The sequence below is a fragment of the Chionomys nivalis genome, chromosome 22 (assembly GCF_950005125.1).
Source record: "Chionomys nivalis chromosome 22, mChiNiv1.1, whole genome shotgun sequence".
Taxonomy (NCBI): Eukaryota; Metazoa; Chordata; class Mammalia; order Rodentia; family Cricetidae; genus Chionomys; species Chionomys nivalis.
In genome coordinates, this window is record NC_080107.1 from 22,907,774 (window position 1) to 22,913,953 (window position 6,180).

The following is a 6,180-nucleotide window of genomic DNA, read 5'->3' on the forward strand; positions in this document are numbered from 1 at the left end:
GGGCTGGCACACACGACAAAGAGTGTGCACACTGCTCTGACTGAGCCAAGCAATCTAAATACAGCTCTAAAGCACTCACCTTATTTCTGGAGGGATGAAGTCAGCCTGTAGTTAGGTAAATGAATGGGCTGAAGTGATGCCAGGCAAGGAGGGAGCATTTGAGGGGGAAGGAAGGACTTACAGCATGTAGCATGCATACATATGCACACGGCTACTGTGTCTGCCTATTTGTATATGGATATGAACTCTATGTGTTTAGTGCTTGGCTGTATGAATTTATCTTTATACACATGTGCCTTGTGGAATTCACAGAGATCACAACACAGCCTACCAACTTTACATACACATATATGCATATATATATGTATATGTGTATGTATGTATGTATATATATATATAGTGTGTGTGGGGGGAGTACAACTAAGGTGGAAATAGAGCCAGGCTTCTGAAGACATTGAGACATTGGCCATGCAGTCTGGCATATTGCCTTTTGGAGGACAGATCATATGTTTCACATATGTTTATTTGGGGTAAGGGAGTACTCAGGGGCAACACAACTGCTTCAGAATTTTAGAGGGATCTCATGTGGGAGGATTTAACTCATTCCATATGGTTCAGAGGGTGGGACAGAAGCTGAGACATAGCAGATGTCTGATCTAAATGAGACGCCTTTCTGACAATTAGTACAGAACAAAAGAGATGTGGATTCCTTCTAAAAGTAGCTGATGATCTGCCTGCTCGTGGAAGTGGAATGTGGCAGAGGATGATCAACCATCTGTCACAAAAGTTGTAGGGGCCATTCTGCAATTTCGTGGGGTTTGGATGTGACCAACAAATAGAAGACAATCCCATCTCTTCTTCTTTGGGAAATGCACTGATTCTCTAAATTATAGAGATAAGCATTGAGGTATGATGTGCCAGAGAGTGGCGTTGCTTTATACACCCATTTCATTTATTCATAAAGGTAGATGTGGCTATATATGTATCTTGAGATAAAAAATGAAGCTGACATTGAACCTCAGGACAGTTCCATGGTACAGAATAGAGTGATGAAGCACACGCATGATGATCTCTGACCTTTTGAGCTTCCTCATTTTGCTCATGGATTCAGGAGCAGCTCAAGAGGCCCTATACTACCTCTTCTTTCTGTCATCTCTTTTACTTCTGTTTTCTCCACTTCTTTCTCTCACACTTAATGCTTGGATTTAATATTCTCTTCCCATTTGCTTTCCTTTATTCTGCCTTTTGTGCATAAGGACTGAAGCAAAAGAACATTTGTGAAAAAAAGTGAAGAGGAAGTAAAAAAATACAGTTATTCAATCCTTGGCTATATATGATATACATAAACTTGTTGATGTGTGTGGTTGTGTGTTTGCACAGACGGACCCTTGGTGGCATGGAATATTGCCTGTGAAATCTGGTTTGCAGCATTTTTAATGTGGACAATTGCATTCACAGCAGATGTTTGGAAATAGTGGGGGTTGGGACCAGTTTTGGTTCTCATTGTGCCTGGGTGCTGTTACCAACATTAGTGGGAGAAAAAATGAAATCCTCAATATATTTCAAAGTGTTGGTTGATCACACTCCATCAAATATCATGCCAACCCAAATAACTGTAAAATTCCAGTGTAGATCCTAGAGTGACTTATGGAGATAAACTCTGTGTTTCTGAATATACCCCACTTAGTACTGTGACTTGAATAAGCACTCTAACCTTAGTGTAACAAGGTTAATGAGTACCATCCTTACAGTGCCATAGAGATAAATGGCTTCCTACACATAAGTGTTTAGAGAAGCACAGACATAGACGTTAAAAAAAAACATTGGCAAGGGCTTTGACATTTTTGATATTATTGATTATAGCATGACTTAGATTAATATTTCATGTTTACTGCGAAACTTCTCTGCTCCAAACAGAATACAAATACAATATAAAAAAAATAACAATTTCCAAAAAAATGTATGGCAGAGCAACCCTTGAAGTTCTGAAGCTGCTGAGCTGTATCACTACAGACAGAGAGAAGCACACCCTGACATCAACAAAACTGAATTCAGCAAATGTTCTCTTTCATCTCTGCTTGTATATACAAATAGGTACCAAACCTTTCTCCACTCCTCCCACTCTTGACAAAGATGCATGCATATGCATATTCTCAGAGACTGTTCTAGCAGTTGAGTGTACACCACTACATCTACGATGCATGAGGAACTATGGGAATTAAGAGCATTCCCCTGTTTTACCCTTACACTGGTAGTGAATATTTTATGTTGTTTACTGACTGACTCAGGAGGTATTTTAAGACTGTGAGATATTGTAAAGTCATAGTCTCAAATTTTAATGACTATCCTATCAGAAACCAGTAGAGAAGGTGTGTTTAAGTGGAATCTGTCAAAAGAGGGTAATGCCATAAAAACTGCTTTCAGAACAAAAATCCCTGACATCAATTTGTTTACTTTTCATTTTTAACTTGTTTTGTGAAAACAGAGTTGAGATTCTTCAAAATTATGTGTACTTTGGTTTAATGACAATATTTCCAATTGATTTCTCCCATCTGTTTCAATAATTTCCCCTTCCCATTTGACCAGCTCATTTGGAAGGAAACACAAGTACATATGAAAGATGAGAACTGAACCATACAATTCTTTCATGTTATGATTATTGTGCTTTTTGATGACTATGTATTGAAAAGTGTCAAAACTGTTCCTACAGCTCATTGTGCGTTCATCGATCAACCTTTACCATACATAACTGTTTTGTGCGGAACTGACTTCATACAGGTGTTTTTAAAAGCACATAGAGAAAACACACAGACACATATACTTTCGGCATATTCCAGCTATGGTCACCATATTTCTCTAGGTTGGGAATGGGAAGCTTGGAGTCATCTTCTGTGTTAGGTATACGAGATTGTCTATATGCTTACAATAGATTTCAGGAAACTAGTAAGTACTCACAAGTTCTATGGAGAAGATGGAGGAGACTTATATTAAGATATGATCTTTCAACCTCACACTAATTTAAGATGCTTATAACAGGGAAAGATATGATCATTGAAGATGAGGAGGGCACAGTTGCCTGCCTCTGTTAGAGTAGTGACTTTCTGCTGGAGGAAGGACATTCTGTTTAAATAATCAGAGATATACGTCTGTGTAGGTATTTAGTCTATAGTACGTGCAGTGGGAATGTTTGGACACACTAAGAGGAATAGTTTTTAGGATTCAGGACAAGAGTACAAAGTTTAACAGTACAGAAAGTTGTCTTGGTATAGCTATGGTGGGCCAAAGAGTTGACCTCGGAAAGCTATCTGACTGGATGCCAATGTCTCTCTTAAACTTTTTGTTTGACTATGTTTATTTTTATTAGAATAAAAATACTAGATTGCCTAGTGTCAGCTTGTTGTTTCTGTTCTCTTTCTCCCCTTGCGTCCTCCAGCTTTTGTACCACACAGGTCCCTTTGCTCTCCACCCTGCTTCTGCTCCTGTCTCCTGTTTAGATTCATAGCTGATACCCACTCTCACTCACCTCTTTTCATACCAACATTAAATTGAAGATTTGCATACAAAAGAGAAAGCACAATTTTTTTATTACATTTATGACTCACTTAACACTTCCTAAATGTATTTATTTCCCCCCCACCAAAAAACCCCATAACTTCATTTTTTAACAGCCGAGTAAAATTATGTTGGATATATATGCCAAAATTGCATTATCTGTTCTTCTGTTGGTAGGTAGCTATACTGGATCCATTATTTTGGTATAAACGTGGTTGTATATATGCCAAGGACTCTGTTAGGATATAAAGTCGTATGCCCAACAGTTGGCCCATATTGTTGTTTTATTTTTAATTTTCATGGAAAACCTTCATACTGATTTCCACAATAGTTTCACTAGTATGGAACTCCACCAGCTGTGAATAAGGCAGGGTTTCTTTTTTCCTTTCTTTTTCAGGCTTTCCAGTTTAATGGAGTATAAGAGTATAAGTTTTTTTTATTTTATTAAATATGTTGATTCAACATACTTAAATCAATCAATGTAATGTATTTTAATTTTTGTCATGATATAAATGGTCATATAGAGTACTAACTGATCCTAGACAAAGGCTTCATCCTTCTTCCTGTATATGATTTTGGTCTGGGTTTCTATCAGTGTTCTGCAGTGAACTTAACATCAACCTTTGAAGTCTCCAAAGGGACGATGAAACTCTAAAACAACGATTCCTCCAGGACTATGGTAACACCACTAAGCTGAAAAATACCACCTAAATATCAACTTTGAACTACAAGGAGCTCAGAACAATTTCAAGGTGACTAGTTGAGATGATCCAGCCTCACAGGCTACTCTAGTCAATTCTTGAAACAAGCCCTGCACTTTCCCATTATGCAAACTAAACAAAAAATGATAATGCTACCTGTCTGAGAACTTGATAATTAATCCAAAATTTTCTTTTCAGGATCCCTTAAAGATGTTGTTGTCCTGAAACAGCACAAAGTAAATTTAAGAATATGATGCCTACATTCCTGAGAGGTGGAGTGAATGGTTTTTAGTTATTCAGTGGGTTGTGGATATTTGTCATTGTTTCAGGGAGTTGGTTACAAGTTCTTATTGGTTATTGTCAGAGGGAAAGCTGAACAAAAAGATTAGATTCAGCGTTCTTGTTTTGAAAAGAAAAAAGGTGGATACAGCTATGATAGGATAAAAGGGTACAGTATTGAATCTACTCTGAAAAGGAAAAGGGGGAGAATATAGACATGGTAAGATTAAAAAGGTATGTTTTCAAGGTCAAACTGAGATATATTTTAAATAGACTGTTCATATTCAGACACTTGAGAAATTTACAGATATGACATTTAAGATGTTTTAATAACATAGGTTCTTTTTAAAATGACTATTAGACTTGTGTGCTCCTGGCAGCACCAATCTACTTTAGAAAAGAAAGTGGTCATCAAAGAAACTCCACATGGAATTTACTTTCTTTGGTAAAAGCAAGCCACTGGGAAGAAAATGCCCTTTCCTTAACTGCTGACAGTATGCTGTACTAATTGGAAAAACAGAATACAAAAGAGAATGCCTGCCAGGTCTTGTCAAGACAAGTCAGGACAGTCCTTCAAAAATACCACTTTATAGAAAAGACTGTCAAATATTCTAGGCTTTGAGGTTGAAGATAAATACCCCAATGTTGCAGAGGACTTTGGGTGACTGTTCAGGCAGCCTGCTGTTTCTGTCATTTCTTACATGTTTTGAAAGTCGCTTGCTTGTACTTCCTGCTTGCTCAGTTAATGTTATTTCCTCCTCGGGTCTTTGAGGTAGTTGAAGACAAGATAGTTATAGTTTACCTTGTTTACAAGACTCAGAAAAGAAAAGAAATTCACTAAAGAAGTGCAAAATGTATAAGGTTGAGCGACTTTAAAAGATGGTTTGGGATGGTAATGAACGTTATGGTAGAAAGTTAATTAGGCACAAGACTTTGGACTTACCAAGGTAGGATAGATAATGGAGTATTTTCTCTGAATTTGTTAAATGCAAATGTACTAGACATTTGTTGATATATTTATTGCCTCTATATATTGTATATGGTTATTGTATTTATTGTATATAGTTTTTCTTATATAAGTTATACCTTTCTTTTTTATTTTAAAAAAGGGTAAATGTAGTGATATTTTGTTTGTGTTTTAACAAACAGAGCTTGCCTGAAGATCAGAGTGCAGAGCTAAGCCACTAGAGGCCAGGGAATGGTGACATATACCTTTAATACCAGGACTCTGGAGACAGAGGCAGAGGGATCTCTGTTAGTTCAAGGCCATCCTGAGATACACAAGATTGAACCTGTCTAAAAGAGAAACAGAGCTCACACAAAGGTGATCCCAACACTTAGGATCACACATCTTTAATCCCAGAACTAGAGAGGTGGAGACAGGAGTGATAAGACTGAGGAGAGGAATATAAGGCGGGAGGAGACAGGAGCAGTGAAGTCTGAGGTATGGTGGAGACAGTTGCAGTCTGAGCTTTGGAGGAGAGTACTGTAGTCTGAAATCACATTGAGAACAGGATTGTCCCTTTATCTGAACCTTGGAAGACATAAGAACTCTCTAGTGGTTTGGCTGCTTCGCTTTTCTGATGCTTGGCTTGAAGCTCAATATTTTTGAGGTTCAAATTTATTATTTGTCCTACAGTGGTGGACA